This window comes from Myxine glutinosa, chromosome 2 (assembly GCF_964187855.1).
Source record: "Myxine glutinosa chromosome 2, kmMyxGlut1.1, whole genome shotgun sequence".
In the NCBI taxonomy this organism is placed as follows: Eukaryota; Metazoa; Chordata; class Myxini; order Myxiniformes; family Myxinidae; genus Myxine; species Myxine glutinosa.
In genome coordinates, this window is record NC_136262.1 from 51,707,886 (window position 1) to 51,732,991 (window position 25,106).

Consider the following 25,106-nt stretch of genomic DNA (forward strand, 5'->3'; position numbering starts at 1 on the left):
TTATAAATGTAAATAATACACTTAGAGGCTACAAGCTCGCTGAGCATACCGGTATGTAACAAACATAGAACTAACAATAGTTATCATGGAAGGTGCACAGAATGTTCCACTGTTCCAGTGAGCCAATTAAATGTCGACAAAGTTTCCGATTCTTGATAAACACCGCCATCTAGTGGTCCTGAAAGCTATTTTAAAGCGCATATTGTGACGCGTTCAGCATTAATGCCTATCTCAAGTTACAATAAAGGGACAGCATAGCTTAGATTAGAGGGATGCGCAGTCAACTTCTCCAAAAGGGGATTCCTCCAAAAGGTTTTGGAGGTTTTTGGATTATTTTTTTTACTTGTATATACTTTTAATGCCACTTGGTTACCCTGTGATGACAATGTCATGATATTTGTAAATGTAATGACCTAAGAAAGTTTGTAAAGTTGTGAAGTAAAGTTGTAAAGTAAAGTTGTAAAGTAAAGTTGTAAAGTAAAGTTGTAAAGTAAAGTTGTAAAGTTGTAAAGAGTTGAAAAGAAAGTAATCTTATTAAATAGCTGGTTATTGTGAAGCATGCAAAAATGGAAACATACTGGTTGGGCAGGTTGAGTTTGAGGAACTAAAAGTTGATGGGAGTGGTTATCTGGAATTTGAACTTCTTCTGATGTGTTGATACATTGGCTGCTTTTTCTTTGGAAACATTCAAATATAGGTTTCATTTTGAGCGTGATAAGTTGTGATATACCTTCTGGTGAGTGTGCTGAGATGTGCGGCCTTGATCGGGAATGCTGAATAAGCCTAATAGTTTCAGCGTCAACTTAGTGTCAACAGATTTGGAATGTGGTGTTTTCCTCGCATTGTCATTCTATATCTTACATTGCTCGGAGATTCGTATTTATATTGTACATATACTATGTTCGATTGGCAGGATAGGCTGGAGGTATGCACACTTGTCTCTGAGCTAAATCTAGCCTGGGTTTTTTAATTGTCATCCCGGTGTTTCGCAGGCGGGTTGAGGCCTCAATGTGTGTGCCGTTGCTCGATGGACGTTAAGCTGGCATCCCATCTGCCGGTATTAGTTGGTGGATGTTAAGGATCCCATGGTGTCCTTCGCGAAGTGTGGGTTATCTCCGGCATCCTGAACAAATTCCAAATTCCTGCCGAGACTGCGTGTAACAAAATGTCTGGCCTTCGTGGAGGTTCTGGACTCAAAGTTGTACTGCTTGCTATCTCAGAGTGTGACTGCTGTCTGTGCAGAAGTTTCTGCACTGTAAACAAATTTACCCGGTATAGTTTGTATGTTTCATGTGAATGGACTTTAGGTACGAACGCTAACATACTGTTTATTGTGACTGCACTTGTGAGGTTCTTTGGCCCTTGGACTGAGTCCGAAACGGGGGCTCTTATGGATTGGGTCTCGCCCATCCGTCCGTACGTCCGCAACCATATCTCGGACATGTATGGACCGATTTTGTTCATACTTGGCACAGAACCAACACATTGTAGCGGTTACTGCTGGATGCACACAATCGCCTTGCACCGCCCAGAACACGGCCAGACGCGCCTCTCCCGGGCATGCCCGGACTCACTGTTCCCGGGCACGCCCGAACCTCCCGGGCACGCCCGGTCTCGTCTTTCCCGGGCATGCCCGCTCTCGCCTTTCCAGGGCTCGCCCAGAGCGTCCGGGCATGCCCGCTATCGCCTTTCCAGGGCTCGCCCAGAGCGTCCGGGCATGCCCGCTATCGCCTTTCCAGGGCTCGCCCAGAGCGTCCGGGCATGCCCGCTATCACCTTTCCAGTGCTCGTCCAGAGCGCCCGGGCACGCCCAGCCTCGACTTGCCAGGCCGCAGCCAAACACGCCCGGGCAGGTCCAGACTCGCCTTTCCAAGGCTCGCCCTTGATACTCGTGCATGCCCGGTATAGCTTTTGCCGGGCAAACTTCCCGACATAAATGTGTATATATATTGCTGCCCGATAAACGGGCTGGTCAGAATACCTGATCTGTTTTGTTTCAATAAAGCAACTCGGACGAATTCCGTCTTTGGTCGCGTCAATTCTTTCGACTCGCGTTGGAGCGCACGCAGTTCCTTCATTGGTGACCTACCGACATGGATACGGCAGTGACGCTTAAACTGCCTACCTTCTGGGAGGCTCACGCGGCTGTTTGGTTCGCTCAGGCGGACTCTCAGTTCGCCCTGTGAGGCATCACCGCGGACGACACCCGCTTCCACCATGTTGTGGCGGTGCTCGGTTCCGCCACCGCGGCCCGCGCCTTGAGCCTCCTCCAGCACCCGCCGGCTGCTGACAAATACGACGCGCTGAAGACACTCCTCCTCGACGCTTTCGCCCTCTCACCGGCAGCATGCGCACGGCGCCTGCTTGACCTGCCCGAGCTCGGCGACACGCGCCCGTCCGAGCGCATGGACTATATGCTCTCGTTGCTCGGTGAGCACTCTCCGGATTTTCTGTTCCGCGAGCTGTTCCTTCGCCAGCTGCCTCACCCGGTACGCCTCGCCCTGGCTGGCACGTTGATCACGGTTTCCCGCGCCCTCGCCAGGGAAGCCGATAAGATCTCCTCGGCGGGCCAGCACATCGGCGCGGTTACCTGGAGCCCGCCGCCGTCCGAGGCGACGCCCACGACGCCCGAGCGCCCTGCGCGGTTGGAGGCCGAACTGCCGGTGCAACTGGCGGCCGTCACGCCGCACCGCCCGCTTCCGACACGACGGCCGGGGCCTCCACCTGACCGGGCGTGGTGTTATTACCACGCCAGGTTCGGACACAAGGCTCGGACGTGCCGGCCCCCGTGCACTTTCGGCAGGTCGGGAAACGGCCGGGCCGGCGTTCATTCCCAGCCATGAGCGCCGGCCACTCGGGCAACTTGCTGTTTATTCGGGACAAAGTGTCTGGGCGGCGTTTCCTGTGCGACACCGGCGCCCAACTGAGCATCATACCCACCTCCGAGCAGGACAGGCTGGACGCAGTTTGCGGCCCCTCTTTGGTCACTGCTAATGGCTCGGCCATACACACTTTCGGCCCACGTGTCATCACCCTCTGCTTCGGCAGCCAGCGCTTTCAATGGACTTTTGTTACCGCCAGCGTCCCCGTGGCTTTGCTGGGCGCCGACTTCCTCTGCGCGCACGGGCTGCTGGTCGACGTCAAACGACGTCGCCTTGTCCACGCCGAGACCTTCAGCTCCCTGGCGTGCACAATGAGCAGCTCCGCGCCGACCGAACTGGCGTGCGCCCTCCCGGCAACGAACGAGTTCGCTCGCCTGCTCGTGGAATTCCCGGCCCTCACGCGGCTGACGTTTTCGGCCGTTGCGGTGCGGCACGGGATTGAGCACCACATAGCCACTACGGGCCCGCCGGTCTATGCCAGGGCCCACCGCCTCGACCCAGCCAAGCTCGCCGTGGCGAAGGCCGAATTCGACGCGTTGGAGCACCTCGGCATCATGCGGCGCTCCGATAGCGCGTGGGCCTCGCCACTGCACATCGTGCCAAAGCCGGGGGGTGGGTGGCGCCCGTGTGGCGACTACCGCCGTCTCAATGACGCTACCACCCCCGACAGGTACCCGATCCCGCATATTCAGGACTTTTCCGCCCGTTTGGCGGGACGGGTCATCTTTTCGAAAATTGACCTGATAGGGGGCTACCACCAGGTACCTGTCCGGGCGGCCGACGTCCCGAAGACGGCCGTCATCACGCCGTTCGGCCTGTTCGAATTTTTGCGGATGCCGTTTGGCCTCAAGAACGCGGCCCAGGCGTTCCAGCGCTTGATGGACGGCGTGCTGCGCGACCTGCCGTTTCTTTTCGTCTATCTGGACGACATCCTCGTCGCCAGCACGTCCCGCGCTAAAGCACCTCCTCCACCTCCGAACACTGTTCGGTCGCCTCAGCGAGCACGGCTTAATTGTCAACCTGGTCAAATGCCACTTCGGCGCGACGACCGTTGACTTTTTGGGCCACCGCATCACCAAGACCGGGGCCGTGCCGCTGCCGACCAAGGTCGAGGCCATCACCACGTTCCCGCGTCCCCGTTCCATCAAGGCCCTCCAAGAGTTCCTCGGCATGGTGAATTTTTATCACCGATTCGTGCCCCGCGCTGCTCAGCTCATGCGGCCCCTTTACGAGGCCCTCCGGGGCAAGCCGGCCAAGCATGACATTGTTTGGTCCGCGGCCATGGACGCGGCCTTCGCCAGCGCCAAACGGGCCCTCGCCGACGCAACGCTGCTGGCTCACCCGGTGCTCAACGCGCCCATCGCCCTCACTACGGACGCCTCCAACTACGCGGTGGGCGCCATCCATGAGCAATGGGTGGACGGGGTTTGGCAGCCACTCGCTTTTTTCAGCCGGCAACTCCGGCCGAACGAGTTAAACTACAGCACGTTCGACCGCGAGCTGCTCGGGCTATTCCTCGCCGTTCGCCATTTCCGACACCTCCTGGAGGGCCGCCCGTTCACGGCTTTCGTCGACCACAAGCCGTTGGTCTACGCAATGGCTAAGGTCACGGAGCCGTGGTCGGCCCGCCAGCAGCGCCACCTCTCCGCCGTGTCGGAGTTCACCACGGACATCCAGCACGTCGCCGGCAAAGACAACGCCGTGGCCGACTGCCTTTCGCGGGCCAGCGCGAACGCGGTCCACCTCGGCGTGGACTTCGCGCTCATGGCGGCCGACCAGACCACCAACGCCTCGGTGCAGGCACTCCGCGCGGTGGACACGGGCCTCCGCCTGGCCGACATCCCCTTCGCGGGCACCGTCCTGCTCTGCGACGTCTCCCAGGGCCAGCCTCGCCCCATCGTGCCCGTTTCCTGGCAGCGCCGCATCTTCGCCTCCATCCACGGCCTTTCTCACCCGGGCCGGAAAGCTTCTCAGAAGCTGGTGTCGGCGCGTTTCGTCTGGCACGGCCTTCGACGAAACATCCGCGACTGGGCCAACGCCTGCACGGCCTGCCAGCGAGCCAAGGTCCACCGCCACACCCAGGCCCCGCTGGCACCTTTCGCCGTGCCTGAACGGCGTTTCGACCACGTCCTCGTGGACCTGGTGGGTCCCCTGCCCCCCTCGCGGGGGTTCACCCACCTGCTCACCATGGTGGACAGGACCACCAGGTGGCCGGAGGCCGTGCCCCTCACCTCCACCACCACCGCCGACGTGGCGCAGGTGTTCATCGCCACCTGGGTCGCGCGCTTCGGCGCACCAGCGGACATCTCGTCTGACCGCGGCCCACAGTTCACGTCTGAGCTTTGGGGTGCAGTCGCCCGTTCGTTGGGGGTCACGCTGCACCGCACCACGGCCTACCACCCCCAAGCCAATGGGTTGTGCGAGCGGTTTCACCGCTCCATGAAGGCCGCACTCATGGCCGGCCTTCAGGACGATGGTTGGGCCGACCGGCTGCCGTGGGTCCTTTTGGGCCTTCGCACGGCCCCCAAGGAAGACCTCCAGGCGTCCGCCGCCGAGCTCGTCTACGGCCAGCCGCTCCGCGTCCCGGGCGAATTCGTGCCCGACGCTACCAGTCCCTGGTCCGCCGCTCGCCAGCGCTCGGACCTCCAGGAGGCCGCCCGACGATTTGCCCCCGTGCCGACGTCCCGCCACGGTGGCCCCCAGTCCTACGTCCCCCCGGCACTTCGCACAGCGGAGTACGTCTTTGTGCGTCATGACGCGCACCGGGGGCCACTCCGGCCGCCGTACGACGGGCCCTTCCGGGTCCTGCAACGGGGCGACAAGCCTTTCATCGTCGACTTCGGCGGCCGGCCGGACCGGATTTCTGTGGACCGCCTCAAACCGGCGCACATGGACGTCGACCGACCACCACGGTTGGCCCTTCCTCCGCGGCGAGGCCGCCCCCCGTCCACAGTTCCCCCCACTCGACCACCCACCACCACGTCGGACCCCTCCCCACGACCCTCCAGGGGTCGCTTCGGCCGGGTCATCCGGACCCCCCTTAAATTGACCCTGCCGGTGCAGGTCGATTCTGGAGGGGCGTGTGTAGCGGTTACCGCTGGATGCACACAATCGCCTTGCACCGGCCAGAACACGGCCAGACGCGCCTCTCCCGGGCATGCCCGGACTCACTGTTCCCGGGCACGCCCGAACCTCCCGGGCACGCCCGGTCTCGTCTTTCCCGGGCATGCCCGCTCTCGCCTTTCCAGGGCTCGCCCAGAGCATCCGGGCATGCCCGCTATCGCCTTTCCAGGGCTCGCCCAGAGCGTCCGGGCATGCCCGCTATCGCCTTTCCAGGGCTCGCCCAGAGCGTCCGGGCATGCCCGCTATCACCTTTCCAGTGCTCGTCCAGAGCGCCCGGGCACGCCCAGCCTCGACTTGCCAGGCCGCAGCCAAACACGCCCGGGCAGGTCCAGACTCGCCTTTCCAAGGCTCGCCCTTGATACCCGGGCATGCCCGGTATAGCTTTTGCCGGGCAAACTTCCCGACATAAATGTGTATATATATTGCTGCCCGATAAACGGACTGGTCAGAATACCTGAGCTGTTTTGTTTCAATAAAGCAACTCGGACGAATTCCGTCTTTGGTCGCGTCAATTCTTTCGACTCGCGTTGGAGCGCACGCAGTTCCTTCAACATGACGGTTTACATATGCACATCATTTTGTTTCGCGATGCGATCAAAGATGGCCAACTGGCGGCCATTTTAGGTGTAAGAAACTCAGTGTTGAACTGAACACGTCCTCAACCATTCTTCGGACATGCATTTACTGATCTTATTCAAACTTGACAAACAGATAAGGAATTATGGCACGTCATTTGTTTTTGAGATCAGATCCAATATGGCCGACCAGTGGCCATTTTGTTACTTAAACATGCCACAACCATTTCTCGGACATACATGGACTGATCTTATTCAAACTTGGCAAACAGATAACGAATTATGGAACGTCATTTGTTCTTGAGATCAGATCCAATATGGCCGACTGGTGGCCATTTTGTTACTTAAATGTGCCACAACCATTTCTGGGACATACATGGACTGATTTTGTTGAAACTTGGTACATAGACAATATATGAGAGTATACATATGCAGAATATTTTGTTTTTTAATCCAACCAAAAATGGCCGACTGACGGCCTTGAACTCAATACAGCAAAATTAATAAAACCACAAGGGCTATGACATTTTATGTCTTTTTCTCCTTGTGTTTCTGTGCAGTGGGATTTAAGTGTAATGTGAATAATCTCACCCTTACTGCATCTTGAGTGTGTATATGCAGAGTTAAAAATGTTATATGACTGAGATACTCACAGTAGTACGAGAAACGCCAACATTATTTAATTTCTCACATATAAGTATAAAGATGAAATAATAATGGAGATATCGTATGTACTCTTGATGGAGCTTGAATGGAGCTGTCACGTCAAGACGACAAATACTTTGAGGCTAAACCCGAATATGGATAGGTTGCCACTCCACCGCAAGACACTAGAATGGAGGGGCAGGAATTTGAAACTCGTTCAGAGTGCCGGAGATAACTCGATTATTCTTCTTTAAAGACAGCATGGGATCCTTAACATCCACTAACAACAGTACTCACAGACAGGATCCTCCAGATCAATGTTCTTTGGAGAGATGAAGCATACATTGATGCTTCGCCTGACCTGTGAAACACCAGAATTAAGCAACCAAAGTAGATTGAGCAGAGTTTGATTTTTTTTGTGTGTGTGTGTGTGTGTTTATAAAGGACCACCATCATCTGGCAAATCATAGCTCCCGCAAAGAAGCATGAGCTTTCGGTTGGAAACATATGGCAACACATTGGGAACAGAGAAAGAGTTTGTGAAAAAAATAGAGAAAAGACACAAAGTAAAGAAGATAAATGAGGAAGATCACAAATCTAAATATCATCCACCTCTCGTCCTGCTTTGTGTGAATGCAACAAGGGTGGGCACCGATACCCAGGCAGCTCTACGAGAACATCCAGGTGAGCGGGCATGTCATTCGCCCACTCAACAATGAGCTACATTTCATTTGGTGATTTCCTTTTATTTATTTTTTTGTGGGAAACTTCTTGATGTTTTACCTTTCCCTGCTGTTGACAGATGAGTCGTCTATCATCCTAGTTGTGTTGAACCACCAACCAAAACAAAATGTGATGCAAGATCCACACAGCTATTCTCACGTGAGGCACGACAACATCCTTGCTGTTGTTGATTGCTTCTTCTATGATTCTGAAGGATTTTACAATTGTGAGGAGAACGACAAGGCCATCAAATGTGTGGCAGAAGAAATAAAAACATATTGTAAGATCAAGAAAAGCAAAAAAGAAAAGGTGGGTGACGATGAAATGAATTTGAAGCATTTTGATGGGTATTTTATGAGTCACGTGAGTGAAGTCTGAGAGCACGAAGGCCCAAGAGCAGAGTTAGGATTAAGCTTTTTGTCATCGCAAAGGCAAGAGGTATCCCAGCTCCCATTTCACAATAACGTTTAATGCTTGAATGCCAAGGCATATTCTTTGAGCAATAATTTGATTGCTCTCTTCTGGTGTTGGCTTAGCGGTTAGGGTGCGGGCTTGGGATCCTAGGAACCTGAGTTTGAATCCCGGTCGATCGTTGAATTAACACCAGGCGGGTTGACTCAGCCTGTAATCCTTCCGAGGTCGGCAAATTGAGTACCAGCTTGCTGGGATGAATGATCACGGTGTGTACCCCGATTTAGAATAGGTACACCGTATCCCTGCGCATCGTAAGAGGCGACCAAGGGTTGGCGTCAGGAAGGGCATCCGGCCCTAAAAAAAACATTGCCTCAAACAGGGAACCATGAGCTCATGGGGCCCACAAGGCTAACCCCCGCTCTAGCGGGGAAAATGGCCTTAAAACGATCATTCATTTATTCATTCATATTCTCTTCATTCTGGGGAGATGTGATTTCACAGATTATATACAGGGTGTCCACAAATTACTGTTCCAAATTCAAACGATAATAATTACAATAATGAAATAAGATACAATGATGCAATTTACTGCCTGTGAAAGAACATTTCTCACAGTTTTACTGTCAATATTGTCAAGATCATCATCCAAAACAGAATAGACGGACTGCGGTCGAAAGTGTCATGAACGTGTTCGTCATTCTCAACTATTGCGATTGGTTGACCTGTTCCCTTAGTATTATCTTGGATGCAGCCTGTGGCTGCTGGTTGCATCATTGCTGGGAGCATGGCTGTCCTCATGATGCAGTTCCCTGTTTCCAGTAGGCTAGTGCTCATTTTGCTGACCTCAGAAGGATGACAGGCTGTAAACCCACCTGGTTTAAAGGCACAACAGGGGCTCAAACTCAAGTTCCTAAGAACTTAAGCCCCCCCCCCCCCCCCCCCAACGCCCCCTTAACCTTCCTCACCAGAATGCAATCAGTCCCCAAAAACCTTTTGTTCTTTCTGGTTGAGGCTCACATTGCAATACCAAAAGACTCAACAACCAAGTACAGTGGCTTTAACTCCCAACTGCAGATTAAACTGAAATGGATATCATCATATATATAAAGCTCTTTCTAACAACTGATTAACTGTTCTTACTGTGCGGTACCTTCCTGGTGTCATAGAAAGCTTAAATTTGGCATGCCGATGGACATCGACGCCTGTACACTGGGAAAATCCCAGAACTGTCGGAAGGCATCTGTAAATGAAAATTTACGTTAAAAAAACTGTAAACACATACGTAAAAAACAAACAAAAACCTCAATCGACATCTAGCATTTGAAAATTGTTATTTATATAACTGTAAACTGTGAAATAAAAATTTAAAAGAAAATTTATGTAAAAACAATAAATGCATGCATAAAATAAATAAATGTAGAGGAAACCTAATAAACCTCAATTGATATCTATACTGAAACGCAAAAGAAACTTACCACCTTTGAAACCTTTAAATATCAACAATAACACTGCGTGTAGTAAATGTGTGAACTTATTTGTGGACAATAGTGTCCTCACTGTCAGACAAAACGGTCACGGATGGTCACTTGAACCTTCAATGGTCACTTCATAGCACAGCTGTTGAACAGCCGTTTTGACTGTCAGTGATTAGCCAAGGGGTACGGGATGATTTTAATGAGCTGCACGTGATGTCTTGATATTGGCTTTAAAAAGGCCAGTGCAAAATGGGCATTTCAATCAACATGCCATGATTGTCAAGGGATCAACGGCAGCGTGCCCTGGGCATGCTGCAAGGCGGACTGAGCTACCGTGAGGTGGCACGTCGCCTTGGCTGTTCACACTAGACGATATCGGCCTTGGTGGACAGAGACACCCTCCACAACTCTGCAGATGACAGACCTCGATCAGGGAGGCCAAGAGTCACCACTGCAAGGCAGGACAGGAAGATGGTCCGAAGTCACCTGCGAGATCGATTCCGTCCAGCATCCCGCACTGCGCAAAACGCAAAAGCAAAATAAACTTACCACTTGTTTGAAATGTAATAAAATTGTAACAGTTCAAAATAAAACAAACCAACAATTGCGAATTGAAGCATTGGCATTTTATTGATGACATGTCAAGTTTTTGACCAAGATACACCATCTCATCAGTTTGTTCTACAGTACAGAACAGCACAGGGTGCAATGTCAGTCCCCTTTCAATAGCGTGTGTGGCCACCATTGTTTTGGATACAGGCAGTGCATCGTTGGCATATACTGCCTACCAGTCTTTGGATGGATTGCTGCTGGATTCTGTCCCACTCAGTCCTCAATGTCTGAAGCAGCTCTGCCCGTGTCCTGGCCCTGCCAACTTCGCGTCTCCCAAGCTCATCCCACAGGTGCTCTATGGGATTCAGGTCAGGGGAGAGCGCAGGCCACTGCATGGTGTTGATGTTCTCGCCTTGGAGAAATGCAGTGGTAAAGCAAGCAGCATGGGGACGAGCGTTGTTATGCTGAAAGTTTCTCAGTTCTGGGTGGTCTAGCAGGAATGGCAGCAGATGAGGTCGCAGGATGTTATCCACATACCGCTGGGCATTAAGATTCCCATCCACAACCACCAGTGGCGTCCTGTACCGGCCTGATATGGCGGCCCACACCATCACACTTGGGCCACCCCACCTGTTGGCTTGACACACGCAACAATCGGCATATCGCTCACCAGTTCTTCTCCAGACACGCTCACGCCCATCAGGACTGTCCACACAGAACCTTGACTCATCGCTGAAAGCGACCTCGTTCCACTACGCCAAGGTCCACCGCTGATGCTGCTGGCACGATCTCTGTCGGTTGCGGCGATGGGCAGCCGTCATCACGGGGCCTCTGTATGGTCTTCTGGCAGTCAGACCATAGTCATGCAGTCGTCTTCGTGCAGTATCATTGGAGATCCGTGGGTTTGCATGCCTCGGTGTTTCTGCCGCAGTGCGGGATGCTGGATGGAATCGATCCCGCAGGTGACTTCGGACCATCTGCCTGTCCTGCCTTGCAGTGGTGACTCTTGGCCTCCCTGATCGAGGTCTGTCATCTGCAGAGTTGTGGAGGGTGTCTCTGTCCACCAGGGCCGATATCGTCTAGTGTGAACAGCCAAGGCGACGTGCCACCTCACGGTAGCTCAGTCCGCCTTGCAGCATGCCCAGGGCACGCTGCCATTGATCCCTTGACAATCGTGGCATGTTGATTTAAACGTCCATTTTGCACTGGCCTTTTTAAAGCCAATATCAAGACATCATGTGCAGCTCATTAAAATCATCCCGTACCCCTTGGCTAATCACTGACAGTCAAAACGGCTGTTCAACAGCTGTGCTATGAAGTGACCATTGAAGGTTCAAGTGACCATCCGTGACCGTTTTGTCTGACAGTGAGGACACTATTGTCCACAAATAAGTTCACACATTTACTACACGCAGTTATTGTTGATATTTAAAGGTTTCAAAGGTGGTAAGTTTCTTTTGCGTTTCAGTATATATATGTATGTATATATATATATATATATATATATATATATATATATATATATATTGTTGTGGTTTTGTGAATAAAGGATAACCCCCCTCGTAGGTAGACGCACCACAACATGTAGTCTCGCTGTAGTTCAGTTATCTCTTAGTAAATGTAAGCGTAGTCTCCTTTCCTGTGTTTAGTTTTGCATTGACCAGGCCAGTGAGTAGGCCTCAATTGGGCTAGAATGCCATGTGCTCGGCCTGGAACAAGTCTGGCAAGGCCAAAGGGAGGAGCTGCAGGGGGAGTGGCCGGTAAGCAGCGAGCCGCCAATCAGAGCTTGAGGGGAGTGGCTCACCACGGCAACGAGAGGAGGGGCATGGAACATTCTGGTAAGGCCGGGGAGGGGCCATATAAAACCCTGCCCCGAGCCCCCAGCATGAGATTTACCCCGAACAAGCAGGGAATCGGTCAGAGACAGAATCGGAGAGAATCGAGCAGAACGCGTCAGAGTCGCCCAGCCCCTGAACGAGTCGGAGTGCTTGAATTGAATTGCTTGTTATAGCCGCGGTACACGAATATTCTCCGTGCCCTGTGCCCTGCGCTCTGCGGCTGTATTAATCGCGCTTGTGGAGACTATCCATCCCGGAGCCACCTATGCCGATGACCCTCCTACCTGGGCTCCCTGCATACATGCCGTGAACACCAGAGGGCCAGGCCCGGCGAGCTGTCCGGGAGCGACCGACGGCAAGGCGTGTTTGGCACGCGAACTTGTTCTTCCTCCTTTTTCCCTGTGTGAGTGAGTGAGCCCTTTGTCTGGATATAAGTTAAGACTGCTTAAGTGCCTGCTCTGTGTCTCTTCGCCCTGTACATAGTAAATAAACCCGTGTTCTTCCTCTTATTTGATCGTTCCCGTCCTTTCACTATTGGCTTAGCATCGCATGAACAAAACCGCTCGAATCGGGTTCAATAAAAGTAACGGCACGAGTCACGTGATACGCAAACCGCTCGGCGGACTCGATTAGCGTGGCTTGTGTGAGGTCTGGTCCCCGTTTTCGTGGCAGCGTGGGTACCAAAGGTACATGTGGGATCGACCCGATACCCTTTTCCACGCTCGCTGCGGGAGTGGCGACTTGGCCTCGTGGACACGAAGACCCGAGGGGGAAAAGGGGCTTAACCCCCCCTCTGTACGTCGACGGGCTTCGGGAGATCCGCAACAAATTGGCGTCAGGAGTGGGATAATTGGACCTAGAGTGTGCTTCATGTGCTCAAAATTACGAGTGGATGAAATTTAGTTTGTAAAATCAAAATTAAATTCATACGATGGCTGGCCAAGGTGGTCAAATGCCGGTGGGGGTAGTAGAAGAAGAACTAGTGACCCAGGACCAATAGGAAGGGTTGGTAGAAGAAGAGGAAATTGAAGAGGATGCGGCTGTTGGCGAAGAAAATGGCGGCGCCTCACAAGTGGCGGCGGAAGCCGGGCCCGCTGTGCAAGCCGGGATTAGCATCGAACTACTCTTAGCTCAAATACAGGCATCCATGAAAATGGAGGGGGATCGATTGGCTAATCAAATGAATGCCCAAAACGACGATATGAAGGCTCAGGGTGAGCGATTGGGAAAGCCGATGAGAGAAATGAAGGAGGGGTTGGAAAACAAAATGGGTGGTCAAATGGAAAAATTGGGAGACGAAATAAAAGAATCCAGGTGTGAAATGGAAAAAATGAGGGCAGCATCATAAAGGGACAGAAAATATGGGGGAGGACATTGGGCGCAGGTTGAGAGGGAAGGTTGCGGTGGTACGCGATGAGGTGGAGCGGTGCAGATAACGCATGGGGAGCGAGCTAGAGCAGAGGACAGCCAAATTGACTGGGGCTATGGGGGTAGCGACACGGGCTGAAGAAGAGCCGACGATCGTCAAATTGGAAAATAAAATTTTGGGGGCGCCGGCGAAGGCTGAGTTGGAAAAGAAAATTGCGGGGGCGCCGACGATCATCGAGTTAGAGGAGATAACCCGGGAAAAAGAAGAAACAATTGGGGCTGAAGAGACGGGAGAAAGAAAATAAATCACGGGAGAAGGTGATGGAATCCGCGCAAAGTTCGTGTTTGCACCGTGATGCCGGGCTTGCTAACTCAATAAAAAGTTTGCAGGTGCTGGCGGAGAAGGAGGGCCCCGAAGTGAGTGAAAATGGCGCGAATGTCTTTGGTGCGAACGGGTGCTGGGTGCGCTTGGGAGAGAGGCGAGACCCGGGCGTTTATGATGGGCCCATTGTGCGGTGTACGAGTGAGAGTGGTAGCAAGAGTGTGCATGCGAGGAGCAAGAGTGTGCACCGGAGTGTGCGAGGGCCGAGTGCGTGGAGCGAGAGTGTGTTTCGGAAGAATGTGTGCCGGAGTTTGCGACACCGGAGTGTGCAGAAAAAGGGTGTGCACCGGAGTGTGCGATACCGGAGTGTGTGAAAGGTGCGAGTGCGCCTGGGTGGTGTGCACCGGAGTGTGCGATAGCGGAGTGTGAGTGAGAGTGCACACCAGAGTGTGTGGAGGAGTGCACACCGGAGTGTGTGTGGGAGGAGTGTGCACCGGAGTGTGTAATGGGCGAGTGTGTAGAGGAAAAGTGTGCAACGGAGTGTGCAGGAAAAGAGTGTGCACCGGAGTGTGCGAGAACGGAGTGTGTGGGAGGCACGTGGGCGCCTGGGTGTGCGAGTGTGGAGTGGGTCGCGCGTGGTGAGGACGCGGCTCAAGCATCGACACTGACCGGGGTAGCGCCTAGCGGGATGGGTAGCGTACGTAAGCCCCTGGTGAGTTGTGTGCATCAGGGACCGGAGGGGATCGGTGCGGCGTCGGTCTCACAAGGACCGGCATGCACGATTCGTGCCTTCGGCACCTGCACGGTATGGTTGGTGCCGTATAGCGGCAAGGCCGATCGGCCGGGTTCAAGGGGAGGTAGGAGTTATCGGAGCCGCGCACCTTGTTGGGTGTGGTGCTTCGACCGTTGTCGGCTGGGTCATCGTGCATGGGACCACGAGGCCCCGCTCAGGGATGGAGCCCGGCACCTGGGCCCATCGATCCCTCCCCCCTTGGATCGAAAATGCCGGACGGACACCCTATGCAGGCGACCAACCACCCGCATGGATTGCTCAGCCCTTCAAGGCCGAGCTGTGACAATGTACCTCCATGAATGGGAGCTCATAGTTTAGAGGACTGTGAAGAGTAATGTACCCCACGTGGGGGAACGGTAGTGTAACCATTCCTCCCACGGGGGGGGCCCATGAGCATTCGTTTAGAGGTATGGCAATGTTAGGCCCATGGAGGGGCCAGCAATGGTCACCTCCATGGGGCACCGAAGCTAGCCGAGGGAGGGCTAGGATAATGTTAGGGAACTAGAAGACCTTAGAGACTGAGATTTAAGTTGTGACACCTGAACTATAGAGGGGACGTAGACAGTTTAGGTGGTTGATTTAAAAAAAGGAAGTGCATAGTGCAAAGGGATGACGGGGAAGCACGAGTTTTAGGGGAAATCAGTTAGGTAGATGATGCTGTGTGTTTGATGATGCATTGTGTGTGAAAAATAAATGGTATTGTGTTGAGGTGTGTGAGAAAAGTGGTGTGCAAGATAATTGGTGTGGAATGCTTGGTGTGGAATAAAAGGTGCGGAATGCATGGTGCAAAGGAGTGAATGGGGGGAGTGGAACCCATTCACGGAAGCCCGGGGTGGGTAGTGTAAAGCCAGGTAGAGGGCGTAGGTAAATTGTATGGATATTGACACCTGTGGTGCGGGTAGTAGCAAGAAGTGTTTTGTAGGGTGCATGAGTCGGTGGAATGGCTGGGCGTGTGGCTTACTTAGTGCGTGTGGTTATTGAGGCACTGTGCCACTGGTAGTTTGTTGGCCAGGTGAGGCCGCAGGTAGGCTCTGGGAGCCAGTTAGTTGTAGTGTGAGTGGGGCCCGAGGATCCCAGGAGAGGACCCAGGTTGCCCGATGCCAAGGTGGGCATAGAGGGGGTAAGTGCCAGGGAGGGCCTTCCCCGGTTAGGTAGTCACGAGGAGCAGGCAAGCTTGGGAGGCGGATTCAGTGGCAGAGGTGCGCAGGTAGGTAGACCTGCTGGTGGAGCCACACAACCCAGCCCTGAAATTGTGCGAGGGCACAGGGTGAAAATTTGTGGGGGTGAGACCCAAATTTGGAGGGCACCACAGCGTGGGCAATGGGAATGCGGGTTCTTAGAACCACATAGTTTAAAGAGGCCGATTGGCAGGGTATGACCCCGGGTAGTTTAAATGAGTAATGTTATTAGTGTAGTTAGGATGAGAAATCCCTTCGCACCATACACAGCTATTCACCGAGGAGGACGAGCTCCACACCGAGGCTCTGTAGGCTGATTGAGTAGTAAGATGCATCATGACGTAAGTGAGACATTGTTTTGTTCCATCCCTTCCTTCCTGGGAGGGATTTGGAGAAGAATTTGGCATAGAGGGGGATATGGGAGACAAGATGTAGAGACAGATTGTAAATACATAGGGGGCTAGGGTAGTGTAGCCAGCGGTGGGGGGTATGGACGGTTCGGGACAAGTTTGCTCTGCTCGCTCTTCCGCGTCCCTTGCACCACACCAGGCATGGTGGTGCCTGGTCACCTTGTTTTTCATGTGCCACTGTGTCTTTTCCGCTTGCTTGTTGTGCCTTGTCTTCCCTCCCTGCCCCAGGACCATTTTGGAGGCCAAACTGTGCAGCACCATCACACCTGTGCAGCTGAACTGTGCAGCACCTTGCTGCCAGTCCTTTTGCTCCACCCTTGCTACATCTGTGCAGCACTTTGCTGCAAAACCACCTTGCTGCACCCTTGTCACACTAATGGACCACAAGCCTTGTGGCCTCGCACCTCTGCTGTGCAGCATCCTGCTGCAAAATCATCTTGCACCTTAGTGCAATCATCTTTGTATGACTACTTGTTTGAGTGGCACTGATGCCACGCAGTTGGACCACGTGGGAGCGGCCCTGCTGGCCAAATAAAAGCATTATTTACTATTGTGTGCTAGGGATGACGATGATGTGTAAGATTAGATGGCCCTGATGCTTCAAATGGCCTGTTTGCCGGTCAGGGCCAGCCGGTTTTGTTAGCCGCACACAAAAGACGCAAGATGCAAGATGCAAGCAGCAAGTGCCATTTATGAGTGTGTTTTGTTTTGTTTCGCCCCTCCAATTTTCTCTTCCTAAAGTCCAGGTTCTGGGTCATAGCATTGTAAATAAAGTAAGTTCTGTGCATGTAAATATAAGAATGTTGCCCACCGGCTATGTGTGTAGTTTGAAAATTCCGAAAATACTCGGGTAGTTGTGGGTGTGAATCTGTTAGATAGCTGCTCAACGCAATAGGAGGGACATATTTAGTGCTAAAAATGTCGCACACATGGGTCAGAGTAAATGCTAGGGGGAATTACACCTATGTGTCACATTTAAAAGTAATGGTTAAATTTGCATGCCAGGCTCTACCAGTCGTTCCATTGCTGGGGTCGACTCGGGACGAGTCTGGTGAGAGAGGGGTGCAGTGTTGTGGTTTTATGAATAAAGGATAACCCCCCTCGTAGGTAGATGCACCACAACATGTAGCCTCGCTGTAGTTCAGTTATCTCTTAGTAAATGTAAGCGTAGTCTCCTTTCCTGTGTTTAGTTTTGCGTTGAGCATGCCAGTGAGTAGGCCTGAATTGGGCTAGAATGCCATGTGCTCGGCCTGGAACAAGTCTGGCAAGGGTGAATGGAGGAGCTGCAGGGGGAGTGGCTGGTAAGCAGCGAGTCGCCAATCAGAGCTTGAGGGGAGTGACTCACCACGGCAACGAGAGGAGGGGCATGGAACATTCTCGTAAGGCCAGGGAGGGGCCACATAAAACCCTGCCCCGAGCTCCCAGCGTGAGAGTTTTCCCCGAACAAGCAGGGAATCGGTCAGAGACAGAATCGGAGAGAATCGAGTAGAACGCGTCAGAGTCGCCCAGCCCCTGAACAAGTTGGAGTGCTTGAATTGAATTGCTTGTTATAGCCTCTCTGTACACGAATTCCCCATGCCCTGTGCCCTGTGCCCTGCGCTCTGCTGCTGTATTAATCGCGCGCTGTGGAGACGATCCATCCCGGAGCCACCTACGCCGACGACCCTCCTACCTGGGCTCCCTGCATACGTGCCGTGACCACCAGAGGGCCACGCCCGGCGAGCTGTCCGGGAGCGACCGTTGGCAAGGCGCGTTTGGCGTGCGAACTTGTTCTTCCTCCTTTTTCCCTGCGTGAGTGAGTGGGCCCTTTGTCTTGGGATAAGTTAAGACCGCTTAAGTGCCTGCTCTGTGTCTCTTCGCCCTGTACAAAGTAAAGAAACCCGTGTTCTTCCTCTTATTTGATTGTTCCTGTCCTTTCACTATTGGCTTAGCATCGCACAAACAAAACCGCTCGAATCGGGTTCAATAAAAGTAATGACACGAGTCATGTGATACGCAAACTGCTTGGCGTACTCGATTAGCGTGGCTTGTGCGAGGTCCGGTCCCCGTTTTCATGGCAGCGTGGGTACCAAAGGTACGTGTGGCATCGACCCGATACCCTTTTCCACGCTCGCTGCGGGAGTGGCGACTCGGCCTCGTGGACACGAAAACCCGAGGGGCAAAGGGGCTTAACCTCCCCCCTCTGTGTATGTATGTATATATATATATATATATATATATATATACATATATATATATATATATATATATATATATATATATATTGTTACGAATTCATGTGAATTACTATTCAGGTCTTTGCGTATCCATGTGTAGTCGATTAAAGGTTGTTGTGATTAAAGGGTCAGGAGCCCTTCTGGGAAAAAGGAGACCGGAAACGGAAGGAAAAAGACACGAGGTCCTGGAGAAGCGACGATCTTCTTCTTCTTCGAGCATCTTCGAGGGGTATCGATATCGAGCTGCGTCTAACGCTGCGTTGGGAAACCCATCTGGCGAAAGGAATTACCCCTTGACACATCCAGTTGCCGTGGGTTCGTGCACGGAACCAAGCGTCCTACACAGTTCGCCTCACCGTCTACAAGGACGCGTACGGGTCGCACCTTGGGCCTCGCGCGCTGGACAAGCCGCGCGTTGCTTTGCCCACGTTGCTTGGCAAGGAGGTGCGCGCTGCAACCGTTGTTCCCGGTACGTGACGTGCACATTTGGGAGCACGTCAGCCAGGGGTTCGTTCAACCGCCCGTGTGCGGAGAAGCCGACCATCCTCTTGGTCAGGAGGGGCCCAGAGACATTGTGAGGGACAGAGACCAAAGGGGTCGTGAGTACCCAAGGGGTCGGGAGTGGGGAAAGGGGACACACATATATAAGATGGCCATCTTAATCATATTGGTGATTGATTGTTAATTGTGGATTGTTGATGGTTGTTGATTGTTGATTCCTTGGGGGAATATATCATTGATTGTTCCGGATCCTTGGTGTGGGGTGTCTGATTGATTGGAATTCATATTGATTGCGTTACGAAAGCGCATAAATAGTATATCTTTCTGGCGGAGTTCCTGTCACGGTCCGGGGGTCACCGAGACCAGGTAGTCACCGGGAGGACCACGTAACAGAATTGGGGGCTCGTCCGGGATTACGATTTGCGGATTCGCAATTGGGTCTACGTCCGGGATCTAAAATTGTATAAAATAATAAAATAATATTTTTATTAATTAAAATTTCTTAATTAAGTATTAATTGGTAAATTTTTGGGGAAATTGGGGGTAAAGTCTTGGGTGAAGGTTAACAAGTGTTAACGATAGGCACCATGGCGTTTGTGGCACAGAACTTTGCGGTAACCCCGAGTGAGGCACAGTTCCGAGCGTTACTAAAGTCAGACCTCTTGAAATTGGCCAAACATTTTAACTTGGAGGTCCGAACTAATTTGAGGAAGGCAGAGTTGCAGACCACGGTGATACAGTCTATGGTGCGATTAGGAACATGGGACGAGTTATCCTGGCAGTGGCTACCCGAAGAACCAGAAGACGTTGAGCTCCGGAAACTGGAGTTGCAATTACGGAGCCAGGAACGGATCAAAGAAGAAGAAAGGAAAGCAGAAAAGGAAAGAGCAGAAGAAGAAAGGAAAGCAGAAAAGGAAAGAGCAGAAGAGGAAAGGAAAGCAGAAGAGAGGAGAGAAGAGAAACAAGCAGAGGAAAGGAGAGTGGAACGAGAACTCCAGGAAAGGTTAGCAGAAGAAGAAAGGAAAGCAGAAGAGAGGAGAGAAGAGAAACAAGCAGAGGAAAGGAGAGTGGAACGAGAACTCCAGGAAAGGTTAGAAGGGAGAAAAGCAGAGGAGAGGAGAGCTGCCAGGGAACTCGAAGCAGAGGAGAGAAAAGCCGAAAGGGAGTTGAAGGAACGTGATCTGGCGCTTCAGCAAGAGATTAAATTCAAGGAGCTGGATTTAATGAGAGAATGGGGAGAGGTACCACCCTTGCTGACGGGTTCGACACCTAGCCAGAACACCTGGGATGTGGGCAGACATGTGAGGCTGGTTCCACCCTTCAGTGAAAAGGAAGTCGCAAAATTTCTTCCACACTTTGAGAAAGTGGCTCGACAGTTAAACTGGCCGGAGGAGGCCTGGACCATACTAGTGCAAAGTGTGTTGGTGGGAAAAGCTCAAGAGATTTATTCGGCGCTACCAATGGACCAATGTGCAGATTATGAGGTATTGAAGAAGCACATCCTCAAAGCCTATGAGTTGGTTCCGGAAGCTTACCGGCAAAAATTCAGGAATGCCAGGAAGAGGGAGAGTGAGACCCATGTGGAGTTTGCCAGAGTGAAAGAAAACATGTTTGATCGGTGGTGTGAGTCAAAAGGAGTCGGGAATGACGTCGAAGCATTGCATGACCTGATGCTGGTGGAGGAATTTCAACAGTGTGTCCACGAGGACATCAAAGTGTACCTGCAGGAAAAGAAAGTACCGAAGTTGTGGGACGCAGCCACCATGGCCGATGATTATGCCTTAACACACCGGATAGGGGTCCATGAACCTAACTCCTCGCCTAGATCTCCGCAGGGGAGGTGTGGAACAGCAGGTGCGGAGAACGACAATACATGGCGGCGGCCTCGAGATGATTATGGGGACAACGCTGATACCCGAACGGTTCGAAATCAGGGGGCTACGGGCCCAAGACAAACTTATTTTTTGGGGGGCCCGAGGCAGACCACGAGTTTTTCCTCCGGGCCTACTTGCGCTTTTTGCAAGAAACCTGGACACTTGATGTCCAGTTGTTACCTCATGAAAAGGGACAACCCAGAGCGGAGTCCGACTATTACAACTCCGAATGCGATGGCTAGCATAAGAAATCGCCCACAGAAGAGTTACCACCCATTTATCTATGAGGGGTTTGTCTCCCTCAAGGGAGACTTGACTAACCCAAGACCGGTTAGGGTTTTGAGGGACACAGGAGCCCATCAATCCTTAATGCTTGAAGGCATTTTGCCATTGTCAAAGAGTACCGCAACTGGTGATAGTGTTCGGTTACAAGGGATCGGTGGCTGTGTTAGTGCCCCACTTCATGTCATCCATTTGGAATCCGATTTGGTGTCAGGACCGGTCACCGTCGGTTTACAAGCCACGCTTCCTGTAGAGGGAGTATCTGTGATTATCGGGAATGATTTGGCCAGGGGGCAAATTTATGGTAACCCGAGGGGGGATAAAGAGCCCCGCAGGGGAAATAACACCATCCCAGCTCGGAATGGCGACACAAGTTCCAAGTTATTTGTAGGGGGACTGAACTTCAACACAGAGGAAGAAGTTCTGACCTCTGTCTTCAACAGATATGGGCCGCTGGTGGAAGTGCGGGTGGTAAAAGACAGGGAAACGCAACGGTCAAGAGGGTTCGGCTTTGTCACGTTTGCAAGCACAAGAGATGCCAGGGAGGCAGAGAAGAATTGGAATGGTAAGGATTTGGAGGGTCGGACCATAACAGTAGGGAAGGCATTTCGTAGACGTCGAGAGGTCTACAGAAGAGGACAACTTGGCGGTAGTTTTGGGGTTGGAATGAAATTTTCCAATTCCGCGGTTGTCGGCTTTTCTATACCCCGGGTCGCGATTTCTATACCCGTCCACGTAACTATGCCTTGCTCAGGCTCGCTTTCCCCGTGCTTCTCAAGCCGTGTTACCTCGTTGCGTACAAATGCGACCTCCTGCCTCACCCTGCGGTCAATTTCCCTCTCAAATTCCTTTGTCTCATACTTGGCTTGCCCCCTCGCTAGCCCCTCGATAATTTCTTTCATTTGGTCATCCACGTCCTCCAATTGACCCCCTAATTTGTGCTCTAATCCCCCAAATTTACTTTCTAACCCCCCAATTTGACATCCCAATTGCTCCCTCATTCTATTTTCCATTCCCTCACTATCGGCCCTCATTTCTCCCATCTGCTTACTCAATCCCCCAATTTGGCTTCCCAATTGCTCCCCCAGTTTATTACTCTGAGCATCCATTTTATCTTCCATCTGCTTACTATTCTTTGCCATCTCCATTTGTATGACCACCTGTAGCTGCGCCATGAGGTCCTGCAGATCCATCCCTCCCACTTGTGCAGCGGGCACGGCCCTCATCGCCATGTGCGAGGCACCACCATTTTGTGCGCCTGCAACCCCCACTACCGCACCTTCTTCCATTCCCTCCTCCATTACTCCCACTTCTTCCCTGGGGTCCTGGGTTGACTCTAACCCTTCCTCTACCACCTCATTTTCCGCCACCGGCATCCGATCGCCTTGGTTATCCATGTCACGATTCAAATTTAGATGTTAATAAGAAATTTCGGCCGCTCGAAATTTTGACCAAATTTTTCCAGCTATAAAAAATTTGGTTCGGGTCCAAATCCCACTCCTGACACCAATTGTTGCGGATCTCAGGGGACGGCTCTCCCCTTATCAAGGGGGGGGTTAATCCCCTTGTCTTTTTAGCTGGCCGTCCCGAGTCCTTAGAAGTTATAACGCTCCTTCCGGTCGGTATTAGCTAGGGTCATTGGTCAAAGTAGTCCCAAATACCTACTTACTAACCCAACCGTAAAGCAGGGAAATAACTCCCGCTTGAACCACGGATAAGATGGATAATGCCGAGCGGTTAGCAATCCGCGATCCGAGCTATTAACAAAGGCTAAACCCAATTGTAGCGGTTCCTAATTGTGCCACAGGTACTCAATTGAGGGAAAGGATGGATGCGATCGGATTAGAGGAAACCAAGAAAGAACAAGGCAATTTATTACAAACATACAGGAGGAAAGAGGAAATGAAAGGGATGTACAAGAGGAAGAAGAAGAAGCAGGACACAGGGCAGTCTTAAAAACAGTCTTAACTTAGGACCCCAGACAAACAGACACACTCACATGGGGATTGTAGCTGGTAGGGTGGAAGTTCCAGGTAGATGGTCCAGGCGATGGGGTCCAGGCTCCGGTCCACTCCAGTCCAGTGCGCGAAACCCGGCAGGCAGCTCCGCATATCGTTCAATGTGAGCTGGGATGCTTCGTACGTAATAACTGTACGTTCGCGCTAAACGCTCTCCCTCTCAAAGTCCTTTCAATGCGCGCGCCTCCAACACGTTTGTAAAAGTTCTTTGCAAATGTGCGTGCCTCCAACACCGCGTAAGTCCTCCGAAAGAAGTCCCTCTGCGCAGTCCGTGAAAAGGGCTTTGTGCTCGCGCTTATATCATGTGAGCCAAGATCACTCCGCACTTCATAAAGCCACGCCCGCCGGTGATATTCCCTCAGCCCTGGTTGGCTGGTGGGGGCTTACCGGCCATGCCTTTGACGGCTGGTTGACAGGCCACACATTGTTCTTGGCGTTTCGCTCCCTTTTTCCTCCGGCCTGACCGCATGGTTAATGGCGGCTTGAACGAACGCTAAGGCGGCTGCTGCTGGCAGAGGTGCATAATGGCATCACTGGGAGAGAGAGGTTGGCAAAATGGCCGGAATTGGATTGGGGACCTACTCTTATTTAATTGATGCAACGCATATTCAACTATTGGAAACAGGGCCTTATCTAAAACACATAATAATGAAATAACTGAGTTCCTATGGTGGCCTACATGTTGCTTGTGGACTAACTAGGGGTGCAACCTTTAACCTTTTAATAATGGGATATTTACAAGTAATTATTTACACAAGTGTGGGTTCTAAAACCGTAACAATATATATATATATATATATATATATATATATATATACATATATATATCTATATATATATATTGTTGTGGATATGAGGATTGTGTTTTTTTATTGTGTTTTATTATTATTATTGCTTTATTCTGGACCCTCCTCACTCCTGTGTTGTATAAAGGTCAAAGGGCGTTCCCATAGTTAATTCCATGAAGCATACACGTCAGCCAATCATCGATTTCCCCCTTGTTGATAGTTATATCTTTATTATGTGTATTAGGGTAAGGCCTTGTCTTCCATTAAGATGACACTCCATTGCACCAAGTGAAACAAGATAGATTCCCTTTCATTCCCATTCCCAAAATCTCCATTTCCAGCTACATCCCCTCCAAGTCTCCATTGCCAACTGCACTGGGCAGTTTGCCAGGTTTGTTACAGCGGTGGGTTGCTGATTTCGCTCCAAAGCCGCCATTAAGCATGTGCTCAGCTCGGGGAAGAAGGGCGTGCCCGCCCATCGTCATCAAGGGCGGAGCCAGAGGGCCGTGCCGACCAATCAGGGCCGAGGCGAGCTGACCGATGGGCGTGTCCTGAAGGCCGGCGGCTTGATCGCCTGAGGTGCTATAAAAGCGCGCGCGCACTAAGCAAGGGGAGTTGTTGAGTGCAGTGGTTGGACCAAGAGACGTTGTTGAGTTGTTGCGTGCAGTGGTTGGACCAAGAGACGTTGTTGAGTTGTTGAGTGCAGTGGTTGGACCAAGAGACGTTGTTGAGTTGTTGAGTGTGGTGGTTGAGTTGAGTGGTTGGACCAGATGAGCTTTTACAGAAGTGGTCGGACCAGATGAGCTTTTACAGAAGTGGTTGGACCAGATGAGCTTTTACAGAAGCAGATGAGCTTTGACAAGACGAGAGAGACGAGTCCTGAAAAGAGCACGCGACGTCCACACAGCAGCAACAGCGGCAGCCACAGCAGCAACAACAGCAGCTTGGGGCCTAGACGGCAGTTTTGAGCAGGGCCGTGAAGGAACGGCGGCTGCTAAACGCGCCGATCGTGCTGCAGGATCCGTTGGACCTTCCTCTCCCTCCAGCCATCCACCTCCTGCCTTTCCATCCTTTTGTGTACGTGAGTTTGTTCTGTGTGTCTTGTCCCTGGGTATTAATTAAGCTCGTAT

At 52.0% G+C, this 25,106-nt stretch overlaps 1 long non-coding RNA gene across 1 annotated transcript in view; it reads left to right on the forward strand.

The window, feature by feature from the left end:
* Positions 1 to 614: 614 nt before the first annotated feature.
* The window catches only part of LOC144891030 (uncharacterized), a 34,990-nt gene continuing 10,498 nt past the window's right edge, over positions 615 to 25,106 (forward strand). Inside the window, exons 1-3 of the long non-coding RNA XR_013622664.1 lie at positions 615 to 736; positions 7,669 to 7,908; positions 8,027 to 8,256. This is a non-coding gene — a long non-coding RNA (uncharacterized LOC144891030). The remainder of the gene's footprint in view (positions 737 to 7,668; positions 7,909 to 8,026; positions 8,257 to 25,106) is intronic.